This window comes from Asparagus officinalis, chromosome 6 (assembly GCF_001876935.1).
Source record: "Asparagus officinalis chromosome 6, Aspof.V1, whole genome shotgun sequence".
In the NCBI taxonomy this organism is placed as follows: Eukaryota; Viridiplantae; Streptophyta; class Magnoliopsida; order Asparagales; family Asparagaceae; genus Asparagus; species Asparagus officinalis.
In genome coordinates this window covers 52,433,414-52,455,407 of record NC_033799.1, presented here as the reverse complement: position 1 = coordinate 52,455,407, position 21,994 = coordinate 52,433,414, and the positions used below count along the sequence as shown (strand labels likewise).

The window sequence follows — 21,994 nt, the reverse complement described above, 5'->3', positions numbered from 1 at the left end:
ACATGCTATATCTACTAAGTTCATGGATAATACAATATTTCTCTCGAATCACAATTAAGTACTTAGTAATAATTAAGTACTTTAGCCTCAATCCGAATCCTCCACATTTCCTTGCATCAATCGTATCATCAATCCGCATATAGTCATCAATATAACAATCACATCAGTATAAAGTATAATCCGAGTAAAGCTCGGTACTTCCTTAGCACAACTTCAATCGTCTTCAACCCCCCTACCCCTTTGTCGTTATCTCTTCTGAAGGGATAATGTTTTCGCTGATGAGCTTATATCATCCAAATAATATCACAGTAAAGCCATGGGGTGAGTATAGAATGTTGTTAGGGTTGTAAGAGGTGAGTGTAAATCTAAATTATCAAATGAGTGAATTTATATAGGTTGCAAGTAAGGACTATTATGATAAATAAAAAAACCAGGCTCTTTGGATTCCGTAACAGTCAAATGTAATTGCCATTTAAATAAAAACTATAATTAAAAATGTAACTCTCATTTCAAGTATGCATGAATGCATGCACTAATGGCATTTTAAGTTGACACTTTGTTTGCAAATTGAAACGTATATTATTAGTTTGTCATATGTGCGTTTTAAGTGGAGGGGTTACAAAAAAAAATAGAAGTTAATATTAGTGGACAATTAATAGGAGAGTTATGCCATTATTAAGAATGTATGTATGTAAGCATTTTAAGTTGACAATTTGTTTGCAAATTGAAACATATATTATTAGTTTGTCATATGTGTGTGTATTCAATTCTCAGCTATTATGCCAAATACAACTTACAATCTTAAAATGAAATTATGATAACATTAATATTGGATTAGCAGAGGGATTACAAAAAATAGAAGTTAATATTAGTGAACAATTAATAGGAGAGTTATGTCATTATTAAGAATGTATGCATGTATATGTTTATATGTATGCAAATTTTTTATGATAACATTAATATTGGATTGGTGGAGGGGTTACAAAAAATAGAAGTTAATATTAGTAGACAATTAATAGGAGAGTTATGCCATTATTAAGAATGTATGCATGTATATGTATGTGTTTATATGTATGCTATCTCTAATGTAATTGTCCGCCAAAGTCAATATTTCAATATTATAGTTTTTAATAAGAGTTTATAATATATTAAAAAAGAAAATGTGACGATTGCATAAGATTTGCAAAATAAAATTCTCACTGTGTATTCATTATAAGAAAAAATATATTCCGTACACATGCCTTTGCACATAACATAGTGATATAAGAAATCTTTACTCCGACACAAAAGTGACTTGCACGATAGTAAAGAAGGTGATACCCCTCACTCCTTGAACATAAGTCCTGCGTCTATATTAGAAATAAACAGTATAATAGCTATCTCCAAGAGAGCACAAAATGAAACAAATAATTTGAGAAATTTACTTTCATAGAATCTCTTCAATCCGAGGTGTCACCGAAGTACATGGAAGGGCTCTTAGGGGTCGTCTCTAACTTCCATCTCAGTAACAAGCGACAACGGTTAGTGGCTACGACTGACGAACACGACATGGAGATGTATTAGAGAGATATGTATGTTTGTGGTGATGAATGAATTTCATTCAGGTAAGTGATAAGGGAGGAGGTTATAAGATGGGAATGGAGAGGGTTTTATAAGATTAATGAGATTTAAGTGAGTTCAATAGAGGGGTTATAAAGCTTTTAAGTTACAAAATTATTAAGCTAATAATAGTATTTGAACGAGGGCAATATGTAAGGACCATGAAATTTTGATACTAGTTAAAATAAATCTTCTGGTATTTTAAAATATTCAATTATTATTTTTGAAAAAGAGTATTTGTATTTTTCCGGCCTTCTAGAATTTTCTATGATTTAAAAATCTGATTTGTATATTTATTAATGATTTTGAAAATTATAAATTAAATAGTTAGGTGAAAACTTTCAAATAAATAATTGTTTTATTTATTATTATTGTTATATTATCATTGTTAATTTTTACAAGAAAAATTTCCCTAATTATTTCTATTTCCCCCTATTTATTTCTTTTATTTTTTAATTAATACATATTAATCCCTAACCCTAAACCTATTTAAACCCTTCCTCCTCTCTTTTCTGTGTTACACCCAGACGCCAGAGAAACCCTCTCCCTCTCCTCTTCATCACCGCCATCATCAACCCCCACCGCCGCTCTCCCCTACTCACCCCCGTCACCGCTCCCTCAGACCCGACGCCGTCAACCTCCTCCCCATCTCCTTCGCCACCTTCAAACAACCCAGATCCGAGCTCCTCCACCCCCTGCCACCTCGCCGTCATCCACCTCCGGCGACGCTAACGCCGAACCCCTAGTTCCACTCCGTCAACCCTCCAAGGTTCGCTGCCCAAACCACCGCACCTCCCCGAGCTCCGCCATTGCCGTCAAGATCGCACGCTATATGTTCGATGTTATGCCAACAGCCCCCTCGAACCCGTTGAGCCCTCGTGATGATAACCGTCGTTGTCGCTATTCCCAAACATCGCCATCACCCTCTCGACGACAAGCATTTCATATCCTTTTAACTCTTTTATTTTTCCATGATCACTTATCAAATTTTCTAGTATTTCTTCGTAGAAAATTTTGAGGCTAGATTTGCTTCTTTGGCTAATGGGAGACGGAGGTTCCTAATCTGTGAGATTTAGTATTCCCTTGTCTGGATTGTTGATGTGTTAAGATTACTGCAACTGGCAAGTTAGCTAGTATGGTCATACAAAATATGCACTTCCTCCAACTTTTTACTGTTTTCCTCTTAGTCTCTGTCCTTACTTTTGAGAATTCACTTTGACGGCCTAACATTGCCACTAGAGATGAATATGTTCAGGTTGCTTATGTGAGTGGTACTATTATCTCGAGGTATGAATTATTTTAGGATCAAAGTGAATTAAGTTAAAAAGTAGAAATTGGAAGTATGTGCATCCTAATATATGGCAGGACATGGAATTTCAGTCCTTTAGTAATGCTTTTGAATCTTTGATTGTGCAGTATTTTGGTAGTCATGGTCCTTTGGCATGGCAAAGGCGTTCAACATTATTTAAGTTATTACTATGTTATTTAATTATTTGGAGTATTACTTCGTCATTTTATTCTTGACTGACAAAAATTCAAGTTATCCCTTCCTAAAAATAAGAGTAGTCACAGCCTGGTAGGGCAAAGATATGTAGTTCTGGAACTCGATCTAATAGCCTTGATCAAATGGTCAGTTACGTTGGAAGTTAAAAAAAAAAACAAGCATATTTTCCCTCTTTTAAACTTTTTGTCAACATTAGTTTTCATGTTCTATAGTTTTTGTGAATTGTGTTGTAGGGTCAAAATTAACCATTATAGTAACAATCATATAGTTCACAGTATGTATTATAGATCAGTATTAATGTGATAAAATACATATAGTACTTTGTATAGCATGTAGTAGTTATCTGGTTTTATGAAAATTCAGCTGTAGCAGTTATAGAAATAGTAGAAATTAAGTGTGCCTGATCATGTAGAAATATATTTTAACAGTATATACAGTCCGGATGATGAATGATCAGCTAAGGTTTGAAATTTTAAAAGTTGAAGGGATTTTTTTTATATAACCCCTAAACTTGAGGGGGGGGGGGGGTTCTGACATTTCACATTTATTGGAAATTAACCAAACAGGCTCTTAGCGTTTAAGCATTTCTCTTTACTTAAATATCTTTCTACGCACTTTTTATAAAGTACACGGTTATCAAGCAGGTGAATACTTAAAATTGTATAATTTGATATTAGTTGTTATTGTTAGTTAATATAATATATCAAGTAATTAGTTTACATTGTAAGATCAGTTCAAGTGGAAATATATCAGAGTACATAAATGGTAGTATTAATAGTTTAGCGAGTAGTTTACAGTTGCGATGAAATGGGTTTAGTATAGTAATGTTTCTATTTTGTCATAATGGCTCTAATAATATGTATTTACTGTCCGTAGATGCTGGGTCCTAGTGACCGATGCCTTAACAAAAATCTTAACACATTATGTAAGCATTGTCAAAAAGAAAAGAAAAGAAAAAGTTATTATGAATTGTTTAGGGTTGTCTACATGTGCTCTCCCTCTCTTCAGCTTTATAGTGACCATGTTCCTTGGTAAATTATTCCTACCACGTCCTCTGTGTTGTCCAGGCTAAGCTTCAATTTGATTTGATATTTGACAATGGAAATCACCTGAAATGTCATGATTAGATTAAAAACCCGATTTATACATATAGTACTTATCTTGTTTGATACTGTGTTGACATGCATGACTTTATGGAATATTATTGCTTGATCACCTAGTTATTATCAAATAGGAGAGAGTGTGCATGAAGACGACTCCTGTTAAAAATATGATTTATAAGCGTGCTTTCATAGCATGACTATGCTCCCGATATCGATATCCCGATATGAGATTTCCTTGGCTATTACTATTATAGCATCGACTAGACGATGCACCTCTCTTGATTGGACATGTTCTGGGTCACGGTTATTTTCATGGTTTTACAGAAGTCGTTCCACGGTAACACTGTGGTTAGTGCACAACATTTCATGCACAGTCACTTAAAAATTTAATCGATAAACATGAGGTTTATAAAGGGGAATTAGACGGAGAATGTAACATGTATATAAACGGGTATATGTGCATTCCTGATATCCTGAGTTATATATACATGAGCCAAAGAGCTAATTCCTGACTTGAAGCCGTGTTCCCGGGACGGTTTACGGGGAACCGATTTATATACATGAGAATATTCTCTTCTAATTCAAATAACGTGTAAAAATAAGAATAGTGTGTTTTTTATGCTTTGTGATAGTTTTCGCATGCACGGTATGACCTGGATGAAGTATGGGTGATGTATATTGATAGTGTTGTGTATAGAATTTTTGGAGTTAATATTTAGAGATTTACAATTTGAGATGTATGGTATATACGAGGGTTTCCTTGTTTGGATTATTCCCTCGACGTACTCATCTCTCATATTTTGGGTTTCTAAATCTTACCTCCTTTTAGTATATGGTATAAGATGTATGCTTTAGGGTAGACATTGTTTGATATACATGTTTAGAAATTTCCTTTATCATCGTTAACTGAACTTTCATCTTATTTTGATTTATAAGAGTATCATTTTCTTTTATCACTGAAAATTTAGAATTCATCTTTTCTTTATATCTACCACTTATACTTACACGCGCACAATTTCCTCATTTTACATGCTTGCTGGGAGTTTTCTGACTCCCCTGGGGTTTGCATGCCCCAGACTCGGGAATTGTTCTTTCTTCGCAGGACCAAGAGTACTTTAAGGATTAAGGACAGCGACAGTGATCACCTTCTCTCTCTTCACTCTCTCAGCTTCAGTTATTGAGTCTTTCTTGTAATCACTTGTGATACTCCAGACTAAGATGTATTTTTTCCCTCTTTCCTACTTTGAATAGTTGTGGACATGTAAGAGAACTAGTCTTTTCAGAATTTTCTTTATCTATCTAGTTCCCTTGTTATTTTGGTTACATGCTCTATGTAGTAGTTCTTTTAGCAATATAACTGTGTACAAGATGATCCAGAGGCGTGAATGTAACCGTATGGTTGCATTGCCGACCGAGTCACGCCCTAAATTATCATGTTTTGGACCTGGGGCGTGACACAATATACGGATAATGATATTAATAAAAACTTCAAATAAGATGAAATGCCAATAGTCTAATGGTCAGCTCCTCACACATTTATTAAATGATATGAAGAGGGGGTTATATAGCCCTTAAATGAAATAGACATTGTTGAAGGAGTATTTTTATTATTAATCGGATCACTGAAATTTTCTTGAGGTTATCAACTATACTGTTGATGAACCCCTCTCAATCCTACTTTCATGTGAAAATAACCGTTAAATATTACTTTTCAATGTATCATGTATAAAAGTAACAGTAATAGTATGAATTGAAAAGAGTTGTGAACTATTGGAGAGAGTGGATGGAGGAGGTCATTTAAGATAATAAATGTAGAGAATAAAGATATTTAATTAAGAAAACTATTAATAAGATATTTATTATTAATAATAATTTTTTTATTTAAGTATGCATGTATGTTCATGTATATATCTGTTGTACGTAAGTATGCATGTATTTTTGAGGATGTAAGTATGTGTTTTATGGATGCATGTATGTGGTTTGGAGGGTATTTTTGGAAGAAATGTTTTAACATACCAACACACTTTTATAATAGTAATAATAATAATAATAATAGATTTGTATCATTTCCAAACGCATACAATGCTCATGACACATATGCAAGACCCATGAAGCACCTCTGTACAAAAACATTGATATCGCAAAAATTAATATCAAAATAATTATTTCTGATATCGGCACAATAAAAAAAACTTGTGGTCAATAACTGTATTGCAACATAAAGATTTTTCCCACATAGCAATTTTAAATTACCCAAAAGAAAAATAAAAGGCCATCTATTGAACTCAAAGCTTGCCAATGCCTATATCTATTATTATCCCTTCATATATGAAGTTTACGTAGCTTGCCCATTCTATCCTCCTCCTCAAGCATTGCCACCATTAACGCCACCTTCGTAGCTATGTGTGTCAATGTGTTCATTATCTGAAATATCAAAAGTGGCACATAATTATTTCTTATAACTCGTTAGAATCTTTACTTAGAAACTTAAATTAGTTGTATAAAATATAATACAAGGAAAGAACATCTAAAAGAAGATAACTTTATTTTAATTCTCTAACAAGAATAACAACAGGTAACACGATTGTTATGATGCATGTCATCTCACTTGCTGTTTTAGATGACATATCCTTACAACAAAATACAACGTTGCTGACGAAATAAAAACGTCGACAAAAGTTTAAAAAACGTCGGGAAATTTTTTTCCCGACACAAAATGCAGCGTCGCCAAAAGTGCGTCAAGGAAAGTATTTGGCGACGCAAATACACTGTGTCGCCAAAAGTATAATTTTGACGATGCGTCATGCGTCGGGAAAAGTATACCTTTTAGCAACGCATAATATTTTGTGTCGGTGAAACGTGTGCTTTTGGCGACGCATGCAGCGTCGGCAAAAGCTATGCGTCAGCAAAAGTACAGCTTTTAGCGACGCAAAATTATTCGTCGCTAAAAATTATACTTTTGGCGACGCAAATTAGCGTCGGCCAAAGTTCATCTTTAGCGACGCAGAATAAAGCGTCGCTAAAAACTATACTTTTGGCGACGTAAGATAGCGTCGCTAAAAGATATTATTTTTGGTGACGCAATATAGCATCGGCAAAAGTATAATTTTTAGTCGGTAAAAAGTATATTTTTATTGACACTAATTTACATCGCCAAAAGTAATATATTTTCTATCTACTATACCGAACCTGAACATCCACAACAAATTTGCTCTCACTCACATCAACAAAGAAACCAAACATCAAATTATACTCCAAACAAGTTGCATATTAACAACTAAAATAATATCGGTTCTTCTTTTCACAATCATTAAAATGAAACAAATAATAACATTAGTAAATAAATTTAAACGCAATTCTATTAAACAAATAACAAGTGTTTGACACATGTTTTATTAACAAATCCAACAATCATGATTAAGTAGACTTGAACAATAAAGACTACAGAGATCGAACACGTCTTATCGACGTTGCAAGCCTTTCCTTCGTCACGTCTCTGGCTTATTCTTCCCACCTTCACCATCCATCTCAAACTTCTGTTATGTAGCTGCAATGGAAAGAAATGTACTCAGTAAGGCAAATAAAAAGTTAAAATCAAACACAAAAAAATGTACTCAGTAATGTTCTAATATATACTTTTTATTTATGTATTGATGTGTAAGATATTTATGCTGAAAGATTGCATAAGAAGAAAAATATCAAGATAGATAATGAAAAAATAATATCCTCAAAACAACAATATTTATATCAAACTTTACACTTATGATAATATTAACACAAAAGCAACGATACCTATCTAAATGAGTGTAATTTGTTATAGTGGATCTACAACAAGTAGTCTCGCTTCATCCGGAAACTTATCAGGTAGCTGAAATCATCAAAGCCAAAAAAATTACTGCATTGAGTTACACACAATTCTTTAACTAAACTAAGATATATTAGAAGAACAAGTTCTACTCAATCTGTAAAAAACAATAGAACAATGTACACTTTACCAAGTTGTTAGTATGTAGGGCATCAAGATACGCATTCTCAACCGGCGAAGGCAGCACCCTGGAGCTCATTTCCTCAAATGCCTCCTCGATAACCTTCATTCTCTCCTCTCCCATCCTCTTCACAAACTTCTCCCCATCTGCATTTTCCCCAACATACAGCTCAAACTCATCATTGGTTCAAGGAGATCCATCAAAATAAGTATAATGTCCTCCAATTTATATAATCATGACATGAGGTAGAACGAAATACTGAAAAAATATATAGATAATAATAAATAAATAAATGAGTCTTACAAGAGGTAATTGAAGTTTACTTTAAAAGCTCTTGAGAAATCAAGATGTACAGACAAAGTTGTGTTTGATCTGAATCTTGCAAGAGGTCTTGATTATTACACTGGAGTTATATTTGAAGCAGTGTTTAAAGGTTCCACACATGTAATATATATACTCAAGAGTTTATTCTTCTAATGGTTTTCGACATTATTACACTGGACTAATACTGAACCCATGGTGATTGTTTTGATAGAGGTTTTTTTTTTGGTAAATGAACTGAATTTTATTCATTTTCCAAATTGTGACATTGTGAAGAACATCAAGAACCAGCAATAACTGGTATAACAAAAATAAAGAAAATTACATTTTCTCTAGTATTTCTTTCATATGGCTATATACACTATCATTAAGTACTTTCGTGTAAACTGAAACTTGTATGTCTCTAAAAATCTGAGCTGGATCTTTTGCTTTAGCTTGAAAAATTCTTTGATTCCTCTCCCTCCATATCATATATATTGAAATTGATAGAACCATTCTCTTCAATTTTTTCATCAACCCTTTTCCTTTCAATCTATAAGAATACCAATAAATGAGCTGATTCCAATTACATGATCTCCACCTGTAGTTAAGCCATTCCATCACCCTGTTCCAAATGTCAGCTGAAAACTGACATTCAAAAAGTATATGATCTCTTGTCTCTGGCTGATATCTGCAGCATAGAACACACTTGCTCTGATCTGAGTTCATAATCCCCTGTTTTCGGTGAAAGTCGCTGTTTTCATTGCTTTTCGAATCTGTTACAACTTTAAACGTTACAACAAGAATCGATAAAAAGAGTCAGTCTTTTTATAAGAGTTTTCGAATCTGTTACAACTTTAAACGTTACAACAAGAATCGATAAAAAGAGTCAGTCTTTTTATAAGACTTCCTTGTGCAACAAAACAAAGATTACAACTTTTCGAAAATAAACACGAGATCCCGTTTTGGTGCGGTCTCGCTTGCGTGGGTCTTTGGCCTGTGACGGGGATGTTGATATCCGTGGACCACCGGGGCAATCAGATCTGGTCCGGATAAATCGGACAGAGTTTCGTCGATCCGCGTGAGATCTAGAAACTTCCGGTCCAGAAATATCGGACAGAGCTTCGTCGATCCGCGTGAGATCTAGAAGCTATAAGCGTATACCTCGGCTAAAACGAGGTATTAGCTCTTCTTAGTATCAACGCTAAAGGCTAATACTAAGGAAAGAAGGGGGGAAAAGGGTGATGAAGACTGATGCCGACCTCTCCTCCTTGGTTGAAGCGCTCGATCACTCTTTGCTGCAGCAGGGCTTCGCCAAGGCTCTCCAAAAATCCTCCTCTAAAACAAAGGGTCAAGGGGTCTATTTATAGGCATATGAGGACATGTAGGGGGGCTAGACACCCCTGGGGTGTCTCCACAGATCCGAGACACCCCTGGGGTGTGGGTGTCTCGGCCTGGCCGAGACCACCCTAGGGTGTCTCAGCTTGGCCGAGACACCCCTGGGGTGTCTAGGCTTTTCCTAGACACCCCCGGGGTGTTTCGCCACGCCGGGACTCCGTTTAGGTGTATTTTGTTGGTTTCCCTGTAGACTCTTCGTCCGTACTCGGATTTGAGTGATTCCGGGTGCGTTGGATGCTCGACGAAGAGTTCGATCCGCTCTGGTGGTTGGATTATCTGTAGAGTGGTCGAGGCGCGAGGGGCGTTATCCTTTTTGTGAACAGTGCCGGGTTCCCGATCGGTCCGAGTCTTCGTTGTTCCGAAATCATATCCGCTCATGTAGCTCGTCGATTCACTTCAGTCGTTCGTCGACGTCAATTGAACTCCTGTGGATCGGATGGTGACGTTCATCGTCGCTTTCTAACACTGAACCGTTCGTGGAGACCTATAGGCAATTTTCGATGCCTACAGATACCCCCTCCAAAGTGTTCCTGACTCGTTTCTTTTATAGAAGAGGCTGGAATACTTTGGATGTGATTGATCTGGCCTTCAGTCGGCGTAGTTAGCTTCAACTCTTGACTCTTTCGATTTTCGATCTATTCGATGCTTTGACGAATAGCCGAGGTTCTTCCGGCGCTGCGTTTATCGTCTGGCCGTCGTCGGAGTCTCGAGTTTGCAGCTGATGAATTGAGTTTGGCTCGTGTCGTTGAGTTGACTTTGAACTACCTCTGCCATATTGTGCTGGTTTGGGGTTTTGGATCATCGTGTGTTGACTTTTTGTTGCAACACGTTGACCGGCGTTGACCTAGGGTTACGCGTTGACCGGCGTTGACCCTTAGGGTTTCGAATCGTCGAACGTTGATTGCTGTGGATTTTCATCCTTGAACGTTGACTTTTGTCGCAACGCGTTGACTGGCGTTGACCTAGGGTTACGCGTTGACCGGCGTTGACCCTTAGGGTTTTGAATCGTCAAACGTTGATTGGTGTGGATTTTCATCCTCGAACGTTGACTTTTGTCGCAACGCGTTGACTGGCGTTGACCTAGGGTTACGTGTTGACCGGCGTTGACCCTTAGGGTTTCGAATCGTCGAACGTTGATTGCTGTGGATTTTCATCCTCGAACGTTGACTTTTGTCGCAACGCGTTGACTGGCGTTGACCTAGGGTTACGCGTTGACCGGCGTTGACCCTTAGGGTTTTGAATCGTCAAACGTTGATTGGTGTGGATTTTCATCCTCGAACGTTGACTTTTGTCGCAACGCGTTGACTGGCCTTGACCTAGGGTTACGCGTTGACCGGCGTTGACTCTTAGGGTTTTGAATCGTCCAACGTTGACTCTTGTTGCAACGCGTTGACTGGCGTTGACCTAGGGTTACGCGTTGACCGGCGTTGACCCTTAGGGTTTCGAATCGTCAAACGTTGATTGGTGTGGATTTTCATCCTCGAACGTTGACTTTTGTCGCAACGCGTTGACTGGCGTTGACCTAGGGTTACGCGTTGATCGGCGTGGACCCTCAGGGTTTTGATTCGTCAAGCGTTGATTTTTGTTGCAACGCGTTAACTAGCGTTGACCTAGGGTTACGCGTTGACCGGCGTTGATCCTTAGGGTTTCGAATCGTCGAACGTTGATTGGTGTTGATTTTCATCAAAACATCCAATAATCGACGAAAACGGGCGTGTTCGGGTCCAAAACCGGCGTACGAGGACAAAACGAGACTCGAGATGCCCGGGGGTGTCTCCCCCTTGGCCGAGACACCTTGGGGTGTCTCGGCCAAGGCCGAGACACCCTAGGGTGTCTCGGTTTTGGGGCCGAGACACCCCTTCTCCCCTTCCCTTTTTTTTTCTTTTGTCTTTTTCCCCCTTTTGGTTTGTTTCCTTTTCCCTTGTTTTGGTCCATTACTTCTTTTGTTTTCCCCCTCTTTTCAAAATTCAAAAGAGGGTTTTGTGTATTCTTCTTCCCCAAGCTTCTTTCCTCCATTGATTTGTTCTCAAGGATCCATCAATCCTTAAGCAAGTTTGGATTTTAGCGGATACCCATTGGCCGAAAGCTTGCATTCCCCAAATAGGGTTCCCTCCTCCATCTTCAAGCTCAAAGAAAATCTTCTTTGATTTGGTAAGTTCTTCTTCCCAATCTTTTTATTTTCTTGTAAAGATTGCATCTTTAGGCTTGTAGTAGGCTAGGGGTTGTGTATGCATTATACTTCGGGGGGGTTTTGTGCAAAAGGAGGTAATGGCCGAAATTTTTTGAGGGGCTTTTATACAATATTGCACTATGGCCGAAATTTTTGAGGGGCTTTTATGCAAAATTGCACTATGGCCAAAATTTTTGAGGGGCTTTTATGCAAAATAGGACTGAAATTTGGTCTTGGATTGTATGTCCACTTGGTTGAAAATTTGATGGGTGCTTTAGGCAAGAATTGTTGAGGGGTTAATTTGCAAAACAGCCCATAAGTGTCTTAGAGGGGCTTTTATGCAAAATTGCAATATAGTTTGAGGGATTTATCTGCAAAATTGGTTCAATTCTACAAAAGGGCTCATTTATAAAATTGACCAAGATTGCGGGGTGTCGGGGGTGCTAAATGATCAGATATGATGACCATGACCCGAACCGGGTGTGTCCTTGACCTGAATTTTGGCCTTGAACACGGAGGGTATTTTGGGTATTTCACCAAAATTCACCGCGAAAATGACAATCATTGTTTCGCATGCACGAAATTTGTAGGTTTAACTAGACTTCAATTATGAAATCCTATTTATGTATAGGATTTCAATTAAAGTTCTCAATTTCCCTTTTAAATTTCGTGTATTCATATTTTAGATTGTACCTGACTTGTTGCTTTTCGTTGCAGATTGACAATGTCTCCGCGTCGATCTCGACCCCGTAGGAGTCGTTCTCGTTCACAGCATAGTGAGGAGGAGGTTCCTACGACATCCTCTTCCGCGGCCTCATTCTTCGGGGGTGAGAATTTATGCCGATTTTTTCTTTTTGCATCCCTGATTGACCTCTTTGCGGGTCATGAAGGAAGAACCGATACCTCTCTCGCGGAGGGTAAGGTTTCAGACTTGTTTTGCTTAGCCAATTCAAGTCTCCGGTAATTGGGGCGATTTTGTGTCGTCCTACGCCTTATAGGTCGGTGTATGTCACCACGTTATTCACGTGATGATGCATACCGTTCTTCCGATGTAGGACACTCAAAATCGTCTCTCCAATTATTCCGTGAATGAGTTTATCATTCTTTCTTATGAATTTTTGACTCCACCCTTGTGCTTTGTTGTAGTGGAATTCCCCTCGGGTAGTCTTCCTCCTCATGCCAACACCGGTTGTAGTCGGGGGGTCTTTTCTTCGGCTTCCCTTAGACAGGCTGTTAGCCCACTTCCTCGATTTGATAGAGGTCGCTCAGATGAATCTTGTCGCTTAGTACGGGAAGGAGGGCACCACTGCTTGCGCCAGCTTATCACAGACGCCACTTTTACCGCTGATTCTACTTCCACTCGGGCTTTACAGAAGCCGAGCTTCTTGTTCGGGGATCATGTCGAGGACCCCGCTATACTGACTCTTGGAGAGGAGCACTGGCTGACTTTTGATGGTGGAGCTTGTTTGTACATCCCTTCGATTCCACGCCAATATTCCTTCAGTCATTTGAAGAGGCAGGCCGTGGACAGGCAGATGTCTTGGCCTCTTACTGAAGATGCTGAGCGGGTTCAGTGCGGATATGTTACTCACCACAAGACCCCCGGTTCTAACGGGTATCATGACGTTCGTGGTCTTCGACCCGGGATTATGGGTCTTGACACTGCACCCCCAGGCGAGGTGTCGGCAGCTGCCTCTACTGTGAGTAACCGTCTGGCTCTTTTGGGGAGACGGTTACCTCCATCAGAATACAGATGCTATGGCTGGGCTTCCTCATTAGCCAAAGGGTGGTGGGCTCGCATGACTGATTTCGTCTTAGCGCGCTGGGAAAGGGATCTGAAGAGCAGTGGGTTGTATGCGCCCATACGAGCTACTATGTACGGAATCCCAGTCAGTTGTCGCCATTTCTTGGCTTTGCTGGAGATCTACATGCCTGACAGCAACACTTTTCTGACCAGTGGTGGTGAGCTAGGGCTAGCCTTGCATGAGATGCATTATGTTTCGGGTCTTCCAATGGGGGATTGTCCGTATCAGGAGTATTTCCCCTCGAACCAGCAGCTGGAGTGTATGAAGAAAGATACTCCCGACATGTATGACACTCTCTGGGATCTTACCTGTCATTATCACACCTCCTTGGTTCAGGCTTCTCCTCAGGCGAAGAGAAAGAGACAGGTCAGTTTGAAGCAGTTTGCCTGCTATCTGTTCCAGAACTTGGAGGGTAACTCCGACGAGTCCGTTCATGAGTTAGATATATTGGCCCCTTCTGCGGTTAATGAGTTGCTGGAGAAGACTGAGGCTCAATCTTACACTATTGCCAGTGCTGAGGGAACTTTTCCCGCGGGGACTAAGTTTCGCTCTTTTCTTCGCCGTGCACAAAAGTCGATTGGGCCCCGGGCTCTACTAGTAGGCTATCTCGCCCTTTGGTTGAAGAAATGCGTCGTCCCGCATCAGTCTTCAGACGCTCTACCCATCGAGGTGCTCTTCCCTACAGTTCAGCTAGCCTACGGGAGAGAGCTTTCCCTGCTCCCAGCAATGGTTGCTAGCATCCATTGCGGGCTCAGGGGTCTGGTCAGTAGTTTCACACATATGGGCTCTGCACCATCAGCTGAGCTTGTTTGTCCGAAGGTTGAGCTCCCTTATGCATATCTGATGGCGTGGTTCGTTCTTCACCGTCCTGACTTGATGTCAGCGCCCAGTGTTGTTGACATCCCCGTCCCCTTCATGCAGCTGTTGGAGAAGAGCAGATGGCTCGGGAACAAGTTTAGTGATGTGCAGCAAGAGCTTCGAATCCGCAAGAGCTGGGAATTCTTTAAGTGTTTCCCTCATTTCTCAGGTCGCTATGGCGACGCGCTGATTGATGAGGAGAAACCTAGAAGCGATCGGACTATCCTCGACGCTGGTTGTTTCTGGTGGCTAGTGAACATCCGCGTCGGATATCTTGTCCTCCGGGTGAAGAACCAGTGCTACATAGAGCCTTATCTCCCTTGCCGCTTTGCTCGCCAGTTCGGCTATGACCAACTGTATGTTGCGCAGCCTGCGGGTTGAGGGAGGATTGATTGATGGCGTTCGAGCGTGGCTATGGACGATGGTGGGCTGTACTGGAGCCCGTTTTGCTCTTCCTTCGTATCGGCGTAAGCCACTGATCACTTTCCTCAGCTGCAAGTGGTTCCTTTCTGCATATGAGTCCATCAGCGTGAGGAGCCTCTCAGAGTTGCAGTCCGAGTACGCGGTCCGGGCTGCTATGATGGCTGGTCGCAGAGCTGAGCTTGCTCAGAAGCGGAGAAAAGGGCATGTGTAGGCTGTCTACACAGACGAAGAAGAGCTCCTCCCTACGGATGATGATGATGAGACCTCCGAGGAAGAGTGTGTGGATGCAGATACCGGCAGAGGGGATCTCGATACCGGTTTGTCCTGTCTCTTTTAATTTTCCTTTTCCATAAATGACAACTCTTTTTCATTGAAATGGCTATTGTCATTTTAGGTAGGACAGCCGGTGATCATGAGCCCTCAGCTCCTACACACGTTGAAACGTGTGATAGGCCTGCGCATGTTCAACCCGTTGGCCCTCGGAGGGTGGGTGCTCCGAAGAGGAAGAAGACCGCCCATAAGCCCCATGACGGTCAGCGTCCCTATGGAGTGGACTTAGGGAGCCCCGCCGATGGAGGGGGAGGTAACATTCAATTGCTCTTGCTTCAAGGTTGTTTACCTTTTGGGGACTTGTGACCATGTTTTGTGCTTCAGGTTTCTTCGAGGAGGGCGAACTCCCACCGGGTTCGGCGTCCCCTGGCGTTGACAACATGGATTGCTTTGTGCAACAAATGTGCGACGCTTTTCACGATGGGTCTTTGGGCATCGACCTTAACATCGATCTTGAGCAGATAAATAATGTTGAGCCCACAATCCCTTATTCAGGTATATCCGCATCCAATGTCATTTTCCTTATGTAAGGTGAAGGAAGATTTCTCGTTTGAGCTTTCCTCATCCTTCAACATTTGGGTTACCCTGCAGATGTTGCGATGGAGGGGCCAAGCTTCTCGAAGCCGGATGCCGGCTTATTAGCTGACATGCTGGCTGAGCAGACTTCCAGAGGGACCGAGAGACCATTCTTCGGGAACGATTCATCTACCGGTATATATCTGATTTTCTCCCTCTTGCCCGATATTTCATATGACTAATGAATGATTGATTATCGCAGCGTCTACCATTGGAGTTAGCCCGGTATCTATCCCTGGCATATCCAGTTTGCCTCAGAGCGACGGGCTTGCAGGTATGTATACGATTCAGGGATATTGTACTTTCCTATGTTTATCTGTCTTTTGACTAATGAGTGCAATCATAGGACCAGCCGCTAGGACTGATTCTCATATGACTCCTGACATCCCTCAAATGCCCGCGGATAATGGATCTACAGGTATGCAGATCCCAATTCTTCTTATTTGTCTAAATTTTCATTTTGACTAATAAGAGAGTGTCATCATAGGACCAGCAGCTTGGGCCGATACTCTTATGACTCTTGGCATTCCGGCTGCATCTGAGGACATGGGGATTGCAGGTATTCATACGACCTTCTTATCCCGATTCTCCTTACTTGTCCAAATTTCCATTTGGTTAACATAGGAATGTCACTGTAGGACCAGGCGTTCAGCCTGATACTGCTACAGTCCCCGGGGTTGAAAGTCCTCATAGCAGTGGTGCCTCCCCGTCTCTGCCGAGTGGTGCGAGCAATCTGTCTGCAGGGGCTGACGTACCCTCTTCTGCTGCTGTCTCGGAGCCTGTCGGCTCTCAACCCGATGGGACATCCGTTGGCGTCGGTATGTTCGGAACCTGCCTTTTACTGGAACAACCGTCGAAACTCTCGTGGTAGAGTTCGATCAAGCCAAGTTCGAAGAGGCTATCTCCTCTGGATCCCTTAGCCCCAAGGCTATGCGCAAGATCCAAAAAGTCTCCAAGGCGACTAAATCTCCAACTGTTGCTAGAGTGCCGAAGAAAGTCCTCTCCTTTGGCCAAAATTCATCAAACAGCCCCTCCTCTGAAGGACTGGGCTCTGCCTCTGCCAAACTCATTCAACGAGTTGAAAACTCCACGCCCGCGTCAACACGACGTGTCATGGGAGGTAAAAGGCCTACGGCGGAGATAGATCCAATCAACGCCGATAATGCCCCTGCAAAAGCCTTGAAACAGGCCAAGAAGAACGCTGCTCGTCGAAGAAGAAGGTCTCAGCGACGAGCACAACTTCGAGAAAATCGATCCTCCAACCAACGCGAGATTCGCGTTCGTGAGCCTGAACGCGACCCTGAACTTCGCGTTTATGAGCCCAAACATGAGCTTCGCGAGAACCAGACTGAACGTGGCCCTCAATGGTGCGTTTTACAACCAAAATGTGGACCTCAAGCCTTCGTTGAACGCGAACTTCAACTTCGCGTTTTTTAGTCAAAATACGACCCTCGCGTCAACACTGAAGAACGCGACATTCGCGTTACCAAACCAAAACGCGACCTTTGTGTTTCAAGCGCCAAACGCGATCTTCGTACCAAACGCGACCTTCGCGTCTCCCCCTGGACCCCCGACTCGCTGACCGGGCAGCGAGACCCCCGAATTCTCTGCGTAGCGCGACTAGGTTGAGGGGCGGATATAAGAAGTTTATGGATTCAAGGCATCTCAACCAGATCCATATTCACCAAGAGCCAGTCCTGTCCAATCATGGACTGGGGGTTCCAGTTCAAACCTCACAATCAGTGAGTAATTCTCCTCGAATCTTTATAACAGATTCGAGAGAGTTCACATCGAGAGAAAGATCGATGCAACAAGTCATTCGTTCATTTCAATGTGAACGACTGATTCCTACGGTCCTCTCGGGATGCCAATGCTGCTCATATGCGGCCCAACTGCTGGTGTTCAACCAATTTACGAACGTTGCTTTACCCAACCAACGACGGCGTTCACACAAGAAGAAGACTTCTGAGGATGAATACCTTAGAGTCACTTCTAACATGATCGGCAGAGGGAGATCATCAGTTCCTAGTTCCGATGAGTCAGAGAACGATCAGTCTCCTGGCTTGAAAGACTTCCTGAATAAGTCTGATGGAGTTTATCAACATACTCGGACGCGAACAGGAGCCATTCCCCCTGTCAACTATCAGAGTTTAGCCAGGGGAACCAATTCCAATGATGAACACTCAGCCATTGCAGAGTCCCAGTCATCAAGCTCTTTTGTTGAACATGAGAGCTACGCTTATATGACGGGAAACCATGAAGATCTCGCGAAGAGACTTGATGAGCAGGAGGCCATGCTCAAATCTCAGCAAGAGGCCATCAATGAACTCCTGGCCCTGTTGACTCAACTCGTCGCAGACAAGGCCAAATCTCAGAAGACAGATTCGCCACTCAGGCAAGAATCATCCCGAAGGGAAAGAACGTCTTCGTCCCGACCTCACACAAGCAAAAGGAAGGGAAAAATGGTTGATGACACGGCTTCTGACCAAGAAGCCCACAACCTGGAATCTTCCTCTGATGAAGGAAGAGAGACGGAGTATGAGCAAAATCCTCAGTCGGCTAAAATTGAGGAATTGAAAGCCCGCCTCAATGTCATTGCTAACAGAAGCGAGCTCCAAGATGAGGGGGTTGTCAGGCCCTACCCTGCCGAATGGGACGCAGCCCCTTATCCTCCAAAATTTGAAGTCCCGACGCTACAAACTTTTGACGGCACGGGATCACCGAATCAACATATCTATCATTTCAAGTCACAGACTGGGAATGTGATATCAAACGATGCCATACTGGCTCGATTGTTCATTGGCACCCTTAAGGGAGTTGCCTTTGAATGGTTCAGAAAACTACCTGCCGGATGTATCCAAAGGTGGGCAGATTTAGAGAGACTCTTCCTGTCGAGATTCTTTGAAGAGGATACGGAAGTCTCCATCCATACCCTTCTCGCCACTAAGCAGAAGAAGAGGGAGTCCGTCAAAGCCTTCGTTAAAAGGTTCCGAACCATGGCTCTCCGGTGTTCGTCAGGTATGACACAGTCTACCTTAGTAGAGACCTGTCGACACAACCTGCAGACCAACATCCTAGCTCGAATAGGGGTTGCAGAATGTCGTTCTTGGAGACAACTGATCTCACAAGGCGAACAGGCTCAGAAGATTATTGTCAGGATCAAAGCTGAAGAACAAAGTGGGCAAGATCTGCCCGAGCAATCGGACCAAGCCCAATCTTCTCTTGAGCAATCGGACCAAGCTCATTCTTCCCAATCAGAACCGGAAGATACTACGACCACTGAAGCTAATCCTCTTCAGTAGGATGTCGGGTCTCCAATAACTATCACGTTAACAATTACCTCTGATAGTCAAGCTCGTTAGATAGTGGCCCATTAGGCGATGTGCCATGTCTGCTCCTATTCCCTGCACTTGTTCAAGACTGGGGGTTGATTTATTTGTAGTTCGTTGGATTATAAGTAATAAATTTTCTGAGTTGTTATGTTTAATAGAATACCTCTGTCAACCACAAAATCTACTAAAACTATCACGTTAACATTTACCTCTGATAGTCCAACAACTTGTCAATCCGCTTCAGTAGGATGACAGGTCCACTAAAACTATCACATTAATGATCACCTCTGATAGTCTGCTTTCTCCAAATTCCCCCACCAATCCTCTTCAAATAGGATGGCGGGTCTATCAAAACTATCACGTTAATGATTACCTCTGATAGTCCATTCCCTCCAAATTCTCTTGCCAATCCTCTTCAAGTAGGATGGACTATCACGTTAATAGTTACCTCTGATAGTCAAACTCATCAGATAATGGCCTACCAGGTGATGTGCCTCTATTTCGACTTCATGGATAGTGCCTCACTAGGCGATGTGCCTTGTCTACCTCTTTTTCTTCCCCTGCTAAGTCTTAATCAAGACTGGGGGTTGGTTACTTGGAATCCATTGGATTAAGAGTAACGAATCTTTCACATCGTCGAGTTAACATTACACTTCTGACGATCATCATCCCCACAGAGTATGCATTCAACTTGCATCACTCCCAATTTGTCACGTTAACAATATACCTCTGACAACAATCAACTTATCAATCCTTACCAATAGGATGATAGGTCCTCAAAATTGCTCAAATCGCAATCTTCCCCAGCAAGACACTAAGTCTTCAAAATCAAATTCAAATCACAAGCATCAAAATTTATCGCTTTTGATGATAAACTCATTTAACAAGTTTCCCAAGCGAGACGCTAATTCCTAAAATCTTGTGCAAGTCACAAGAACACATTCCTGTCAAGTTAATATCAAACCTCTGACAAAATCCACTTATCAATCCTCGTCAATAGGATGATAAGTCCATAAAGTTGCTCCAATCGCAACACATTCCTGTCATGTTAACAATATACCTCTGACAAATCCACTTATCAATCCTCGTCAATAGGATGATAAGTCCAAAAAGTTGCTCCAATCGCAACACACATCCTGCATGTTAACAATATACCTCTGACAACAATCCACTTATCAATCCTCGTCAATAGGATGATAAGTCCACAAAGTTGCTCCAATCGCAACACACATCCTGTCACGTTAACATTAACCTCTGACAAATTCACTTATCAATCCTCGTCAATAGGATGATAAGTCCACAAAGTTACTCCAATCGCAACACATATCGTGTCAACGTTAACATTAACCTCTGACAAATTCACTTATCAATCCTCTCCAATAGGATGATAAGTCCACAAAGTTGCTCCAATCGCAACACACATCCTGTCACGTTAACACTAAACCTCTGACAAATTCACTTATCAATCCTCTCCAATAGGATGATAAGTCCACAAAGTTGCTCCAATCGCAACACACATCCTGTCACGTTAACACTAAACCTCTGACAAATTCACTTATCAATCCTCTCCAATAGGATGATAAGTCCACAAAGTTGCTCCAATCGCAACACACATCCTGTCACGTTAACACTAAACCTCTGACAAATTCACTTATCAATCCTCGTCAATAGGATGATAAGTACACAAAGTTGCTCCAATACACGCATGGGGAATTTTATCCTGAATCCTAAGTAAGGATAAGTCAATGTCTAACACATGTTGCCGGGTAGCCTATTCCCGTAATAATAGCAAAGCCTACGTATTCAATATCGTAGTAGGTCGTTATTAATAATGCCAAAATCTATGCCTTACACGCATGGGGAATTTTATCCTGAATCCTAAGTAAGGATAAGTCAATGTCTAACACATGTTGCCGGGTAGCCTATTCCCGTAATAATAGCAAAGCCTACGTATTCAATATCGTAGCAGGTCGTTATTAATAATGCCAAAATCCATGCCTTACACGCATGGGGAATTTTATCCTGAATCCTAAGTAAGGATAAGTCAATGTCTAACACATGTTGCCGGGTAGCCTATTCCCGTAATAATAGCAAAAGCCTACGTATTCAATATCGTAGCACCAAAATCCATGCCTTACACGCATGGGGAATTTTATCCTGAATCCTAAGTAAGGATAAGTCAATGTCTAACACATGTTGCCGGGTAGCCTATTCCCGTAATAATAGCAAAGCCTACGTATTCAATATCGTAGCAGGTCGTTATTAATAACGCCAGAATCCATGCCTTACACGCATGGGGAATTTTATCCTGAATCCTAAGTAGGGATAAGTCAATGTCTAACACACGTTGCCGGTTAGTCTTTTACCGTGAAAAGGACATCAAAATCCATGCCTCACACGCATGGGGGACTTTATCTTGATCCCTAAATAGAGATAAGTCTACGCCTAACACGCGTTGCCGGTTAGTCTTTTCCCGTCAAAATGACAAAGTCTATGTATTCAAAATCATAGCATCAAGACTAAGAGAGTTCATTCTCTTAGCATTAGACAATCCACATGCTAGCCCGACTCAAACGGTAGGCGGTAAAGGCTTATCAAATCCGTTGATGG

At 41.4% G+C, this 21,994-nt stretch overlaps 2 long non-coding RNA genes across 2 annotated transcripts; both read left to right on the top strand.

Annotated features, from left to right (window-relative positions):
* On the top strand, window positions 2,129-5,529 carry LOC109844505. Its single transcript, XR_002248049.1, has 2 exons — window positions 2,129-2,886; window positions 5,283-5,529. It is a non-coding gene; the product is annotated as an uncharacterized LOC109844505 (long non-coding RNA).
* On the top strand, window positions 16,149-16,576 carry LOC109844325. Its single transcript, XR_002247990.1, has 4 exons — window positions 16,149-16,187; window positions 16,255-16,326; window positions 16,399-16,470; window positions 16,540-16,576. It is a non-coding gene; the product is annotated as an uncharacterized LOC109844325 (long non-coding RNA).